Below are 18,066 nucleotides of genomic sequence, written 5' to 3' on the forward strand. Positions count from 1 at the left end.
GGGGTTCCTTCCCTCCTGGGCGGCATTCTGCAGACCCCCTTTACACAACAGAAAATAACACCTTAGTCAATAGCCAAGGGTTATTCACACGGCTAGCCTAATATTCTTATAAAAACAAACACTCAAAGCAACAAGGTACACTTTGCAATTACAAAGCATAACCCTTATACTAATTTATCAAATATGATTTTACCACTCAGATACACACCTTTCGGGTGCAAAAGCCACAATTCTTAATGAACAAACAAAACACATAGCAATAACAACAACATGCGCAAAGATCTCACAATCTCACCGTGTTTCCTAAGAAATTAGAAACCTTAAAGAAATTCTAAAACCTTAAGATCTCATTCTTAAATACATATCTTACAGGTCAATTTCCTAGGCTCTTATAGTCAATCCTTAACAACCCTAGGACCTACAACCTAAGGCTCTGATACCAACTTGTAATTAACACCCACATTTTCTAACATACGAGCCTAGTATAATTCATATACTTAAATATGGGAATAAGGATAAAGATGGGGGATTATAACATACTAAATAACCAAACTAAGCATTAATGGCCAAACATCTTGTGCTCATATGGCATATAGTGACTCTCCCATATGGGAGGTCATGAGATCGAGCCTCAGTGGAGGCGGTGTTGACTCTTTGTGCTTCAACAGTTGAGAAAGTATAGATGAACAGATACTACAGTTATATATATATATCACCCATGCTAAATAACACAAGTGTCTCATAAATGAGAATCCATGATAAGTAAACCAGTAATCGTAATCATGAGTAGAGGTAGTATCATAATGGTGGGGAGGTAGGAACTTCACCATGTGTGAGTAATGATTTCAGTTTAATCGTAATCATGAGTAGAGGTAGTATCATAATGGTGGGGAGGTAGGAACTTCACCATGTGTGAGTAATGATTTCAGTTTAATCGTAATCATGAGTAGAGGTAGTATCATAATGGTGGGGATTTCAGTTTAATCGTAATCATGAGTAGAGGTAGTATCATAATGGTGGGAAGTAGGAACTTCACCATGTGTGAGTAATGATTTCAGTTTAATCGTAATCATGAGTAGAGGTAGTATCATAATGGTGGGGAGGTAGGAACTTCACCATGTGTGGATGAACCTATCAAGGCACAGTAACTCGCTATTGGCCTAATGATACAACCCACAAGTGTAGAAATTAAATACTTGCATAAATGCTAATAAATGAGAATCCATGATAAGTAAACCAGTAAGGTTGAGTAATGATTTCAGTTTAATCGTAATCATGAGTAGAGGTAAGTAAACCAGTAAGGTTGAGTAATGATTTCAGTTTAATCGTAATCATGAGTAGAGGTAGTATCATAATGGTGGGGAGGTAGAAACTTCACCATGTGTGAATGAACTTATCAAGGCACAGTTTAATCGTAATCATGAGTAGAGGTAAGTAAACCAGTAAGGTTGAGTAATGATTTCAGTTTAATCGTAATCATGAGTAGAGGTAGTATCATAATGGTGGGGAGGTAGAAACTTCACCATGTGTGAATGAACTTATCAAGGCACAGTAATTCGCTGATCAAGGCACAGTAACTCGCTATTGGCCTAATGATACAACCCTGAGGTTGTATGGATTGCTCTTCTTCGAGTCAAGAGCCAAACTCCATGGTTGTGCTTAGAGTGGCAGCCAAACTCCCAATGACTATACTTTGAGTGATAGTCTAACTCCCAAGTGTCACCAGACATTCATAAATATATTCTTCATTCATATTCTCCAAATACACATGTAGCTATTTATACTGATAATAAAACTACCCACCACCCCTTTAACTATCCAGTACCCCATTACTTGTATAACTACCTATTACATGCCTAAAATAGTGGTTATCCCACTATACAATAATAATAATAATAATAATAATAATAATAATAATAATAATAATAATAATAATAATAATAATAATAATAATAATAATAATAATAATAATAATAATAATAATAATAATAATAATAATAATATTAATAATAATAATAATAATAATATTAATAATAATAATAATAATAATAATAATAATAATAATAATAATAATAATATTAATAATAATAATAATAATAATAAGGGAAAATGGCACTTTTTCCCCCTGAGTTATATACCTATAGCATTTTTTTCCCCTAAGTTATTGAAGTGGCTGTTTTTCCCCCTGAAATGTTAAATGGACATATTTACCCTTAAACTAAATATTTAATTTATTTTTTTCTCCAACAAATTATGACCATAATTTGGTTCAAACTAAACAAACACTATAGCAACCAAACCGAAATATTCCAATTACAATTTAGAATCGAAATTCGATATTTAGAGTTTATTAAAATCGTGAACCGGAACGGACGGTTCATGTTCCGAAAAAAAATAAAATACATTTATTGTTGAATTTAGACTATTTTAAAATAAAAAATAAAATTTTAAAATAAAGACGGTTCAAAACCGCGAATCAGATCCGGAACCGCAGGTTCACGGTTCAAGATTCAATTTTTTGATACATAATTTTAATAAATTGACATTTAAATATTGGGTTCTAGATCTGAATTATAACTGAATAAATACGTGGTCATCCCTACGTATACGCAATAATTTGTTGGAGTAGTAAAATAAATAAAATGTTTACTTTAAGGGTATAAATGTCAATTTAATATATCAGGGGGGAAAAAGCACCACTTTTAGAATAATTGAGGGGGCTAATGTGCTTACCTAAATAATTGAGGGGGAAAAAGTGCTATAAGTATATAACTCAGGGGTAAAAAGTGCCATTTTCCCTAATAATAATAATAATAATAATAATAATAATAATAATAATAATAATAATAATAATAATAACACCATGGGTGTATCATTTCCGCCCCGATTAAAATCACCTTGTCCTCAATGTGATGGTAGGTACACAGTGGATTATTGTAATTTTTCATGGTGTAAATCAAAAGAGCCTCTCAACATCGCAGCTTGATCGATATGCGGTGATCCTTAACCCAACCATACACCATGGGTTAACGAGCTAGCCATATACAAAATCAAGGACTAGTTTGGCTGCTTTCATATCAAGTTCATTACTTTAATATGATACCATCCATTGATGCACTATGGTTGTACCAATCTCTTCCTTCAGAGATTCATGGTACTTTTTCTTGTATGGCAAAGGAGCAGGTGGCGCGCAACAATAACATAACATAAGGCTTTGTGGCTGACGAAGACACCGGCGTCGTACACGGCACTAGTGAAACGTAGGCCTCATTCATGGTGATCCAGTGCCTCATTGTCTCCGAATTTCTTGACGCTGCCATGCAAATCCATGAGTTTGTTTTTTTTTTTTTCATCAAGACTGGAAATAATTTTTCCAAGTTGATACTCTCAACGAAAGCACCAATTGATACAACCCTGGGGTTGTATGGATTGCTCTTCTTCGAGTCAAGAGCATCCACTACCCCATTACTTGTATAACTACCTATTACATACCTAAAATAGTGGTACCTCAATATCATATTGATGAGGAGGTAATATCGTAACTCAGTTGGTTAGAACACCCGTTTGGTAAGCGGGAGGTCTTGAGTTCAACTTTTAATAAGAGTACTAATTGATACAACCCTAATGTTCAACTCTTAACAATGACTATACTTCGAGTTATTCTTCATTCATATTCTCCAACCCTGATGTTCAACTCATCAACTCTTAACAATGACTATACTTCGAGTTATTCTTCATTCATATTCTCCAAATACACATGTAGCTATTTATACTTCATTCATATTCTCCAAATACACATGTAGCTATTTATACTGATAATAAAACAACACATGTAGCTATTTACACTTAATTCATATTCTCCAAATACACATGTAGCTATTTATTCTGATAATAAAACTATCCACTACCCCATTACTTTCCAATTACATGCCTAAAATAGTGGTTATCCCACTATACAATAATAATAATAATAATAATAATAATAATAATAACAACAACAACAACAACAACAACAGCAGCAGCAGCAGCAGCAGCAGCAGCAACAACAACAACAACAACAACAATAATAATAATAATAATAATAATAATAATAATAATAATAATAATAACTCCAGCAACACCATGGGTGTATCACCTGATCTCATCTCACCCACAAAATCTCATATCTTAGGAATCAGGACCTCTACCATAAGTGTGCGCACCCCCTAATTGGGATTCCAAACCCAGCGTGTAATAGCTCAAGCCCTAAAAGTAAGTCCGTGATATTTTCTACCAGGCTACTTTGATATAAATCCAGAATGTTTTCTACTGGATTTCTTTTATCATTTCTTCCGAAGGGACCATAGTCCAATCGAGTCCTCCAAAAATATACATTTTCCTCACACTTTTGAAAATAGGGTGATATAAGCATTTGAAAACCTTTCTTCCCAAAATGAATTTCATGCATAATGTATATGTTGTGAAATAGGCTATAGATATAGTTTTCTAAAATTAGGGAAAAGGATAGGTGATCGAAATACAAGTTTCATTTGAGGAATGGTAGTTAAGTATAACTATGCATTCATAAAGTAGAAAGGAGTAAGTTATACGGATGAGTTTCTAAAATAAAATAAGGGTTTGTAAGTATGCAAAACATTGATTTGCTTGTATGAAAATAGGGAAACATAGATGTATGTATATTTATGTGCGATGCACTTCTGCATACCCCCGAACACACTTAGTAAATCCATTAATCCAAATCATGCTCAAAAACCAACAATTTACATTTCAAATTATGGTATAAAAGCAATGGACGCATTCATCATAACCTAAACTCATACTTGCCATGCCCAACATATATCACAAATCATACCCGTACCACATTTAGAAAATTAGTAATTCAAGCTTTTGTTGAAAATGGATTTTTATATATGAAACACATTAACATTTAGGCTCAACCAGAACAAGTTCCCGAGCCTCACGAGTGGCCCGGACCTGCAAAACCGAACTGTGACCAGACCTAGTAGCAGAACACAAGTGTTCTGTTACAGGTCCTATGGTCGCACGGGACTAGGCTGTCGAACCTTGGGTTCTGCCGCGATGTCCTGCAGCGACCATGGATGTAGCTGGCAAGCTTCAAAAGCCTACCACCACAACCATGCGGGGCTAGCTGGTGGTCCTCTTATGCTCGCGGCTAGTTCCGTACGTCTAATGGCAGGGGCAAGGTAGTAGCCTCGGCAACCCATCTGCAACACTAACAAAGAACCAGACTCCATTTTCAAATCGCCAACAGCTTCCAAAACATACAACCGCAACAACATAACACCAATACAACATTCCTGATAGGTATCAAACACCATTCATATCAACATTTTTAAACCTCAAACCACTAGATATCATCACACATCATAGAGAATGGAAAACTAAGTGTAAAATAATAGATTTTAGGTCTCCATGGGTTATACATCAAGCTTGATGCTCCAAAAGCAAGAATTCCTCCTCTATGCCTCAAAGTTAGCTTCCTTCTCCACTCCCTAAGCCCCAAAACCAAGCAAACCAAAGAAACACCCACAAAATATCATACACATGCACAAGAAGATATATTAATGCATTTCTTATATTTGGCAAAAATTATTGTAGGAATAAAATCATTCAAATATATTTTAGTTAAAAGTTTTATAAGATGGCTTAATTTGGAGGAAAAAATTTTGGGGTGTTATAGAGGTACACATCCCAAGATGGATTTCCTTAAATAACCAAGGAAAATTAGACAGTGATGAAGAGCTTTTAAGAGAAAGGCAAAAGGAACAGCTGGAAATCTAAAAAAAAAAACAACGAACTACTTGAAAATCCATTGGTCACTACACAAGGGATAAAAGACTATTTGAATTTTGTTCCCTCCAATGGACAAATTCAAATGTCTCTATAAATACCTCTATTAGAATTCGAATGAGGTGTTGGCCAATTCGAGAAAAAGTTTACAAGTATTTAAGCGATCTCAAACAATTCAAAAGTAGACCAGTGAGAGAAAATAAAAAACTCAAATTCTATATCAAGAACAAGACTTTGGCAACCAACGAAGATTACATAACAAGTCAATAGTTGGAGAAGTAAACTATTTTGTGTTCAAACCAACTTATTGTTCATTGTGGGAAGTAGAAATAGGCGAAGTAGCAAGGGTTGTCTTGTGAAAAACTTGTGACTTGAGGCTAGCTTTGTAATCAAGGCGCAAGTGCTCTTATTTGTACTAAAGAGATAGTGCAATCCTCCTAAGAAGTTCTACGAGAAGAGTTGAGTAGGTTGTGTTAAGTTGATTTACTTTCAAGCATTTACTTTACATTCTTAATAAACCAAATCAAATCATTTATATATATATATATATATATATATATATATATATATATATATATATATATATATATATATATATATATATATATATATATATATATATATATATATATATATATATATATATATATATAGGGTTGAGTTCAAATGAGGACAACAATATATAGAGGACTGTGGGGACAAATAATGAGCACACAACAAATTAATACCAGGCACACAACTTAATACAAAATGGCACACAAGAATAAATGTAAACATCAGGTTTCGAACCCAGACTCTATAAATCAACAAATCTTGCACGCGACATACAAACTGTGGCACACGACTACATTCAGCCATGCACACGACATACTGGCTAATGGCACACACTACATCTGTACTCACAGTCCTCTATAATATATTTGTCCTCATTTGAACACACAAACACACACACACACACACACACACACACACACACACACATATATATATATATATATAACAACAAAAAAACAAAAAACAAAACAAAACAAAAAACAAAAACAAAAAAAATACAAAACAAAACAAAACAAACAAACAAACAAACTTGTGCCTAAATTTAAAACGGGTAACAATTTTGATTCCTATGTGCATTTAAGTTTAAAACTCTAATATTTGAATTCAAGTCTCTTGGATTCACTAAATTTTGCAAAAATTTAACAAGTCTATTTAAATCCCCCCCCCCCTCCCCCCAAACCCTCTAAACGTGTTTACGTACCACTCGAAACCAACAAGTGGTATCAGATATTGTACCTTGAACAGTCAAACTCTATGTGACTGCTTGTTGATCTCAATTCAAAAAAAAAAAAAAATTCTTTTTGTCACATAAATTTTTATTAAAAAAATGAAAGGGTCTTTGTCTAAGCATTTGATGTTCAATTTAGAAAAGTTTGATGAGTTGAAAGTGCGCATGCAGACATATCTTTCAGTCCTCTATGATGAGATGTGGGAGGTGATAACTCAAGGGCTAGTCGAAATCATGATGGCCAACACTGATGTAGTCTAGACTCTAGATGCCTCAAGATACATCCCAAAACCTAGGTCAAAGTGGATGCTTGAAGACCGCAAAAGAAACAACTTGGAGAATATCACCTATGATATATATTTCAAGGCAGTAGATAACACCATATTCATAGGATAAGAAAATGTGAATTAGCAAAGCAGATATGGGAAGTCTTTCTTCAAATTGGCGAAGGAGAAGAACATGAGCCAGAAAATAAGCTAACCATAACCATAAAGAAATTCAAGGATTTTTATATGGCGAACGGAGAAATATTGCTGAAATATAATCCAAGTTCATGAAGCTCCTTAGTGAGATTACGAACCTTGGATGTGAGATTAGTCAAAGAGAAGTAAGCTTGAAGATCTCACGTAGACTACCGAAAGCATGGGAGATGAATGTCACAACCATGCATGATCATCATGATCTCAAATCCATGCGCATGGTGCAATTATTTAGAGACCTAAAGACATATGACTTCAAGATGAGCTCAAAGAACGATGAAGAGATGGAGGAACCAAAGAACACTACACTCATTGCAAGTCAACCATCAACTTCTTCCATGCCAAACTCTAACCCTAATGAATTTTTAATTGATGAACAGTTTTCGTTGTTTTCAGGAAGTTCATGAGGTTCATGAGAAAGAACAACAATCAAGCGAGCCCATCATCCTTAACGAAAAGACCTAGCGAAAGGTCATTTAGCTCGAAAAAGTAGATCAACTGAAGAAGTCTAAAGTTTATGTTATAACTACCGAAAGCATGGCCATTTCAAGGCGGAATGTCCCTATCCTTTAGTGAGTAAGCACCAAGAAAGAAGTGTGCCTTGAACAGTAAACAAGGAAGACTCGAGAAGTATTCCAGTTTCCAGCATAAACAAGCGGAAGGCAAACAAGAAGTCATCCAAAAGGTGACAAGAGAAGAAAGGCCTTAGTCACCGAAGAACCCGAAAAGTCAAATGATGTCTCAGGCTCTTCCAACTCAATTTATGAAAGCCAATCATCTGATGATGAAAAGAGCTTAATATGCCTCTTTGCCAAAGAAGGTCAAGGGGAACATTGTAGATCCAGTTTGCTTATGTTAGTGTTTTTATGTTCAAAAACCCCATATTATAATTGGCAATATTATTATGGCATACTAAGATAGGTTTAGAGTTTGTCCGGTTGGTTCTATAGATATCTGATCAATCAGAAGCAACAACAGAAGAACTGACACTGAAGATCTGACTTAGGGAAGCTGTTTCCTTAAGAGGCTCACGCGATATTATCAGCCCAGTATGGAAAGACGATCAGGCGTATCTTCAAAGAAGGTAATGGACCTAATCTGCTAAGATTACATTCCTCTTTTATAGTCCTACCTTCTACAATCAAAGATATCTATGGAGAGTGTTTATTGAAGGATCTATAAGTACCAGTTCTTGAAGGGAACTAGGGTTACGCCGAATAAGAAGAAGAAACACTCCATATCAGCTTTATGAGACTAGATCCTTGATTGTCATGCACCTTCTCAATACAACATGTTCACGGTGATTAAGATGATGAACTTGAGAAGAGTTACTGCTGCTTAAACGAAAGGACACTAAGATCACACTGTTGTGGGAACAACCTTATAGAGCGTCACTGAAGTGGACTGCATCAGAGTGGGCTCTCCAAGTGAAGGGATTTCATTGGACTTCTGTATGCATGGCTCTCCATCTTCAACAATCCACTAAACCTGTGTAGACTGGGTTTGTACCTTGTGTGGGGCACTTGGGTAAGATTATTGTATATCTACCTTTGTACATTGGATTATGATTTAGTGGATTGGACGCCTATGTGATCGTCCCCCAGACGTAGATACACATCATATCGAACTGGGTAAACATTGTGAGTGTTCGTTTTGTGTGTTTGTTTTTATTTCTCTAATGTTCTCTTCATGATCTATCATTACCGAGTAGGCGCTTAACTGAATCAATTAGTATTCTAAGTCAGCCAACTATTTCTGATATTTTACGTAAAATGAGGAAATGCAAAATTACATGTGGTATCAGAGCTTTTAAGTCTACATAGTGACTTGATCCGAAGGGCTATCTTAGTTTTGCATTCTCTCTGTTTTTGTGGAAGTCTGTCTGTGTGTTCGTTGGCTGGTTGTTGTTTTTAGGATGGACGCAAGTATGAAACCACCAGAATTAGATGGTCACAACTACTCTTTCTGGAAGGCTCGTATGGAGATATATCTTCAAGCACAAGGAACCAGGGTTTATCGCACCATCCTAACTGGGTGGAGTCGACCTACTACTCCGAATGCACAAGAAGTTGCTGAAAAAAAACCCATGGAGACTTGGACAGACGATGAAATGAATGCCTCTGATCTGAACAACAAAGCACTGAACTCAATTGTTGGATCACTACATGAATCTATTTTTACGCTTGTTACAGGGGTAAAAGAGGCTAAACGGGTATGGGAGATTCTTGAAACCAGATTTGAAGGAACCAGTGATGTCAAACAGTCAAAGTTGCAAATGGTTCTGTCAGAATTCGAAGCTCTCAGAATGACTGAAGACGAAACCATTTCTACCTTCCACAGTAGGGTTCAGAACTTGATGAACGAGCCTCAATTCTTGAGGAACCATTCACTGATGAGAGAGTGGTCAAAAAGATTCTCAGATCCTTACTTAAACGTTTTCGAATGAAAGTAACGGCTATTTAGGAACACACAGGTTGGGAAAAGAAGACTGTCGGAGAACTCATGGGAAGCTTGCACACATATGAACTGGAAGTTCTTGCTGATGATGATATTGGAAGCAACAACAAAGGAAAGTCTGTAGCTTTTGTGGCTGAAGCTGATCGAGAATCTGACACAGACGACATAGATGATGAAACCCTAGCTCTCATAACCAAAAACTTCAAGAAAATCTTAAAAGGTTTCAACAGAAAGGGTCAAGGTCAGTCTACAAGAACACAATACAAAGGCAACAACCCCTCATATCAAAAGGTTGAAACAGCACCCTTCTCACAGAACAATCAATCTCAGACTGGGCGATCGAGACAAAACAGAAACAGTGCCACAGACACAGGAAAACCCCCCAATCGGTCAGTGCAGTGTAGGGAATGTGAAGGATACGGTCACATACAGGCTGAATGTGCAACATATCTTAAAAGGAAAAAGGCTATGTCTGTAGCTACTCTTAGTGATGATGAGGAGGAAACTTCACATGATCAATCAGATGATAATGTAGGAAACTTTGTAGCGTTCTTCACTGCCACAAACATTCAATCAGACAGAGATCAATCAGATGGAGAATCATACATATCAACAGATGATTTTGAAGAGAGACATATTCAACTTGAGGCAGAATTTTGCAAAACTTGTCGCTAGCTGTGAACAACTTGTGAAAGTAAATAAGAATCTGAATGACGATCTAAAGCAAAGAGATGATCTTCTAAAGAAATTGAATGCTGAACTGGTCATAAAAGAAGATCTCATCACTCAGATACGGTCCAGAGAAGGTAAATTAATCAAGGAGTTGGAGAGCTTGAAGAAAAATATACAGATGATAGACACCACATCTACCTTAGATAAGATTCTAGACTCTGGCAGAAACCCTAATGATAAAAAGGGTCTGCGATTTGAACAAGGAGAATCTTCGAATAACGCACCAAAGTTCATCAAAGAGGGAATGTCTAAGACCACAGCCAATCACAGGTATGAACAAGGACAGTCATCTCAGTCAGTACAAACCAAGGAAAGGAGATACGGTACTACCACTGACCTGGACAGATCAACTCATCAATCTCATTATTCGAGGTTCAAAAATAAGATTGTCAAAGTTAGATATTATACTCCCATTTGTCACTACTGTCAGACAAAAGGTCATACACGTCCCGAGTGCTATTTTTTCTACAGAGATCAAAGGAAGGAAAAATATCAGAATAAGACTATTACACCATTCACTATACAGGTTTGGGTCAAAAAGTCAGAAGTTATTTGCTATCCCACCATTGTTCTGACTGCATCTACAACTGATGCTAGATGGTATTTCGACAGTGGGTGTTCCAGACATATGACAGGAAACATTAAGTGTCTGATGGCTGTTCAACCTAGCAGTGGAGCTGTAACATTTGGAGATGGACAAAAGGGTAAAATCGTTGGGAAAGGTATCCTAAATGTACCAGGTTTACCTCAATTAGAAGAAGTCTTGCTAGTCAATGGGTTGAAAGCGAATCTTATTAGCATCAGTCAGTTGTGTGATCAAAATTGGAATGTATGCTTCGATCGTAACTGCTGCAGAGTGAGTGACAAAGCTAATCAACTTGTCATGGAAGGAACTCGGTCTTCAGACAACTGTTATGTTTTGACAAATGAAACTGCTTGTCACCTATCCAAATCTGATGAATCAAAACTCTGGCATAGAAGACTGGGTCACATAAATTTCAGAGATATGGATAAGTTGATAAATCTGGAAGCAGTAAAAGGTGTACCAAAGATCAGAATTGATCCAGAGAAAATTTGTGGCGCTTGTGCTATTGGGAAACAAATCAGAACTCCACACAAAGCAGTAAGAGGTATCACCACTGAGAAATGTCTAGATCTTGTCCATATAGATCTCATGGGGCCAACACAGATTGAAAGCATTGGAGGAAAGAAATATATATTTGTGTGTGTAGACGATTTCTCTCGATACAGCTGGGTATACTTTCTGAGAGAAAAGACAGAAGCTTTCAAGGCCTTTAAGACTCAGTGCATAAGAGTTCAGAAGGAAAAGGATGAGCCTATTATAAAAATCCAGAGATTGAGGAGTGATCATGGAAAGGAATTTGAGAACTCACTATATTCAGACTTCTGCTCCGAGCATGGTATCTCACATGAGTTCTCAGCTCCTAGAACTGCTCAACAGAATGGAGTAGTGGAAAGAAAGAATCGAACGTTACAGGAAATGGCTAGAGTTATGCTACATGCCTCACATCTGCCACAACGTTTCTGGGCTGAAGTAGTTCACACAGCGTGTCATACTATCAATAGGATCTATCTTCGACCAGGAACTACGAAAACTCCATATGAGATCTGGAAGGGAAAGAAGCCAAATCTGAAATACTTTCATGTGTTTGGGACAAAGTGCTATGTGCTGGCTGACAGAGAACAAAGAGGGAAGTTCGAACCCAAAAGTGATGAGAGCATCTTTCTTGGATACTCTCCGAACAGTCGTGCCTACAGAGTCTACAACAAGAGGACTCAGTCTGTGATGGAGTCAGTAAACGTGGTTGTCGATGACAATCCAGAAGAACCAGTAGACTCAACTGTGATAGAGTCTCATCTAAGTGATTCAGATGCAAGTAATAACAACAGTCAGCTCAAACCACAAGAATCGTCAGATGAAGATCAAGAAAGTTCGGAACAAGAGATAAATCTCATGAATGATGTTGGTAAAGATAAACCCACCAGAACTCAGAAAAACCATCCATCAGATAACATTATTGGAGATCCTTCAGATGGAATGAAAACCAGGAGCAGAATAAGAAATAATCTGACAGAAATATCTGGATCTTACTGCTATACCTCAAAGATAGAACCCAAAAATGTCAAAGAAGCTCTATAGGATGATCTGTGGATAAATGCAATGCAGGAGGAGCTACATCAGTTTGAGCGGAATCATGTCTGGAATCTTGTACCAAGACCTGATGGTGTTAACGTAATAGGAACGAAGTGGATCTTTAAAAATAAAACTGATGAAGCAGGGAATATAGCCAGAAACAAAGCTCGGTTTGTGGCTCAAGGTTATACACAGATTGAAGGGATTGACTATGACGAGACTTTTTCTCCTGTAGCTAGACTCGAGTCAATCAGAATCTTGCTGGCTGTCGCATGCATTTTGGGATTTACATTATATCAGATGGATGTCAAGACAGCGTTTCTGAATGGGTATCTCCATGAAGATATATATGTGGCTCAACCTAAAGGTTTTGAAGATCCAGAACGTCCTTCTTATGTCTATAAGCTTCGAAAAGCTCTCTATGGCCTTAAACAAGCCCCACGGGCCTGGTATGAACGTCTGACACATTATTTGCTCCAGCACGGGTATAAACGCGGAAGTGTTGACAAAACTCTGTTTGTCAAAATGACTGGAAGTCATGTAACCATAGCTCAAATCTATGTTGATGACATTGTGTTTGGATCAACCTTGCAGAAATACACTGATGAGTTGGTAAAAGTCATGGAGGAAGAGTTTGAAATGTCCATGGTTGGTCAACTGACATATTTCCTAGGTCTACAAGTCAAGCAAAGTTCTGAATGATACTTTATTTCACAAGAGAAGTATGCTAAGAATCTTGTCAAAAAGTTTGATCTGGAATCATGTAAACCATCCAGAACATCTATCTCCACTTCTACAAAAGTATCGAAAGATGAAACTGGTATATCAGTGGATAACACAGTCTATCGTAGCTTGATAGGCAGTCTGTTGTATCTAACAGCTAGTCGACCAGACATAATGTTCAGTGTTGGAATCTGTGCAAGGTATCAATCTGACCCAAAGGAATCACATCTGATAGCTGCAAAACGCATTCTGAAATACGTGAAAGGAACGATACAGTATGGACTCTGGTATTCCAAGGACAGTGAACTGAATCTGGTTGCATATTGTGATGCTGATTGGGCAGGGAATATTGATGATCGGAAAAGTACTTATGGAGGATGCTTCTTTGTTGGAAAGAACTTAGTATCATGGTTAAGTAAGAAACAGAACTCTATCTCACTAAGCACTGCAGAGGCAGAATACATAGCCGCAGGTGGTTGCTGTACTCAGTTGGTTTGGATGAAACAGATGTTTCTGGATTATGGTCTTACACAAGGAACAATGACACTCTTTTGTGACAATGTCAGTGCTATTAACATCTCCAAGAATCCTGTTCAACATACCAGAACGAAGCATATTGACATCAGGCATCACTACATCAGAGACCTGGTTGAATCCAAGGAAATTGAGTTGGAATACATTCAGACTGACAAACAACTGGCGGACATTCTGACTAAGCCACTGGATGCTAATCGTTTTGAAATTCTCAGATCTGCTCTGGGAATTTGCAGAATTGACTGATTCAAGCAGTTGGTCCGTCAGAGAGGAGTTGGTATATACGTGTCAGTGTTATGATTTGACTTTTCCTAAAAGACTCCACTCTATTTTTGCTAAGAAGATTATTTATCCATATACTTCTCAGAGATATCTTAAAAGATATTAACTTTTTTTCGAATTTCAAATTTCCTTGGGTTCCGTTTCCTTCCTAAAAAGGAGCTGTACCGTTGTGTCAATCAATCGCATCTGCATGATATTTGACAAGCCGCATTAATTAGGGTTCATCACCCTTAAGCCTATATGATACCGAGTCAAGAAGAACATCTCATCCTTGAACACCTCAGCTCTCAACCTTCTATCTCTCTTGCAAATCTGTCTTCAGTGATCTGCTCTTTTCCTCGCACATAACCTTCAATGACAGACCCTGTAAGAAACATCATTATCAAGCTTGGAAGAAAGACACATTCTCCGGAGGTGGCTCTTAAGCACATTCAGACGCTGCTGCAGTTTGCTATGAAGAAGAAGCTCAAACTTGATCCTCTTCTTCGCGACGAGATTTTAGTAACTGTGATGACCTATTACCCAGAGTTTTATGCAGAACGGTCTGAAGATGATGCGACTGAACTGCTTATGATGGTTTCTGAAGCCAGTGATGAAGTTTCTCCAGTATATATTCCAGAACCCTTGGATGGAAATCGGGCCGGGGCATTCCTTCAATACTTTGCACATCGTGCCCTAGAATTGGTTGAGGCCTCTCGAAGGCAAGCGGAGGCGCAACCTCTGTATCTTGCAGCTGCTCAAAAAGAGGCAACACACAGACAGGAGATTCTTCGACAACGGGTAAATGATTCTGAAACCCCTATTGAAATTTCTCCTGATAGACCTGTTGATTCTTCTATTCCATCGTCTGTGTCTGTTATGCCTGAAAATCTTTCTGCTTTGGATTCCGAGAAGTCCCCTGTGATTGTTGATCCTCTATCTTTGCCTGTGATTGATTTTGCTGGTGAAAAATCTGATGCGTTGCATGTGTCTAATGAAAAAACAAAGTCCTCTAATGAGCCAAATCCACTAAGTCTAGTTGTTTATGCTTCTGAGAATATTGCTCTGCCTCCGTCTGGGACTGTTAATGTCTCTAAAGAATCTTGCCCTGCTGTTGATCCTCCTGCCTTACCTGCAACTGTTGAAACTGTTGATTTATCAAGTCCCCACAAGTCTGAGAAAACAGGTGGAATCCCTGTTTACACTGCAACATCTTTAGGAGAGAGCCTGGAACATGTGCAACATTTTGCTGGGCTACCATCTGCTTCAATCCCTCAACCTTATCGAGTGATACATCCTTCAGAATCCTCCAGCGAAGATGATAAGATACTAGCTGAGGTGTATGGATCCCAAGCACCTTCACCTGCTGCACCTACTGTTGAGGCAACTGCACATCCTCACTCCACGAATTTCAAAATTCGAGAGATATCAAATATTGTTGGAAGCTCGTCTGCAAATGTTTCTGATTCTAGCCACTCTGTGACACCAGTCCAATCACCAACCAGAGAAACAAGACGGACGAAAAGGAAGAATGTTCCAACAAAGGTTGTTGTTGAAACCAGTGGTGATAATGCTGATGTGGATCAGCCTGCGAAGAAGAGAAAGTCGAGTGAGACTGTTAAGCCTGAAGGAGACCCACCTATCCGTCAAGTGTTCAAGACTCTGCGTTCATCTGTTAAGCAACAAGGACCTACTGCTGCTCAAGCTACATCTGCACCAGCCTCCTCAGTCAGAAAAGGGAAACCGACCACAAGGTCAAGAGGTCGAAGTGTAACTCCTGAGGTTCCACCTGTTGAAGGATTTGACACAACTGTTTACAAACCTCAGTTTGTATCCCCTGCTGCATAGACCAAATGGGTCACTATGGTCAGAAGGGAGCTTATTGTTCAAAGAACTGTGGATGAGAATCAACTTAACTCCGTTTGTGACATTCTGCCCTTGCTGAATGAAGTTGGTCTTTTGAAAACTGTTACAGATGTTTGTCCTTACTCCAAGCTGCTCACATATGAATTCTATTGCAATCTCAGTGATGAGATTGACAGTCTCACAGGGCCACGACCGATGCAGATCTTCATCAGAGGGAAGTGGTATGATTTTGGGCCGGATGTGATAAATAAGTACTATGGCTTGCCTGCAAGAAGAAGTTGTTACTGAATGGGACTTGGTGGCCAAAACTCTTACTGGTGGACAGACTACATCTTGGCCTACAGGAGATAAGGACTATTTGCTGAGCTCGCATCTCACGTCTAGATATGTCATCCTACATCGCCTGGCTCTGCACAACTGGCTTCCATCAGCTCATTTCAACACAGTTGGCAAGCTTCTGGCAGGGTTCTTATTTAGAATTGGAACTAAAATGCAGTTTGATCTGGGCAAATGGATTTATTATCATGTTCTAACTCTGATTCATCCTCGGGAACAGAAGGTAAAACTACCGTTTCCAAATCTTATTTTTGGCATCCTTACCTCTCAGGGTCTTAAGCCTATGCCCAGTGAAGTGATCAGTCCGACGCTGCTCTATACTGTTGATAAACGCCTCCTTTCTGGAGATCATATTAAAGATGTCGTTCATGTGACTGCCTCATCCAATTCGGAACCTGATGTTGTGAATGATGAGTCTCCTCATGCTAAAGATATGAAGCTTTCCGAACAATTGAAGGCACGAATTGCTGATCTTGAGACGGTGCACGGTATCATTGCCAAGCAACTGACAGGTGCGCGTACTGAGCTGGCTACTGTTCTTCTCCAGCTGAGCCTGACTGATATTGCTGCTGCTGCGGATCCTGAGAAGACTGACAGTGACTCTCCCTCAAATGCTTGATCTTTGGCTACCTTTGGCAAAAAGGGAGAGTAGTATGAACTCAGGGGGAGTTTTTGTGATTGAGTACCTTCTGGCCCTGGCTGGGCGTTATATTTTGATGTTGTTTTTTATCTTAGACTGCTTTGTTTTTTTTTATTCAAATCGGACATGGGTTGCTTCTTTTTAATAACCTATCTTAGTTCTTTTTATATAGTTGAGTTGTTTTGCCAAATAATAGTCAAAGGGGGAGTTTGTTAGTGTTTTTATGTTCAAAAACCCCATATTATAATTGACAATATTATTATGGCATACTAAGATAGGTTTAGAGTTTGTCCCGTTGGTTCTACAGATATCTGATCAATCAGAAGCAACAACAGAAGAACTGACACTGAAGATCTGACTTAGGGAAGCTGTTTCCTTAAGAGGCTCACGTGGTATTATCAGCCCAGTATGGAAAGACGATCAGCGTATCTTCAAAGAAGGTAATGGACCTAATCTGCTAAGATTACATTCCTCTTTTATAGTCCTACCTTCTACAATCAAAGATATCTATGGAGAGTGTTTATTGAAGGATCTATAAGTACCAGTTCTTGAAGGGAACTAGGGTTACGCCGAATAAGAAGAAGAAACACTCCATATCAGCTTTATGAGACAGATCCTTGATTGTCATGCACCTTCTCAATACAACATGTTCACGGTGATTAAGATGATGAACTTGAGAAGAGTTATTGCTGCTTAAACGAAAGGACACTAAGATCACACTGTTGTGGGAACAACCTTATAGAGCGTCACTGAAGTGGACTGCATCAGAGTGGGCTCTCCAAGTGAAGGG

Source organism: Ipomoea nil, unplaced genomic scaffold (genome assembly GCF_001879475.1).
Source record: "Ipomoea nil cultivar Tokyo-kokei standard unplaced genomic scaffold, Asagao_1.1 scaffold0319, whole genome shotgun sequence".
NCBI classification, from domain to species: Eukaryota; Viridiplantae; Streptophyta; class Magnoliopsida; order Solanales; family Convolvulaceae; genus Ipomoea; species Ipomoea nil.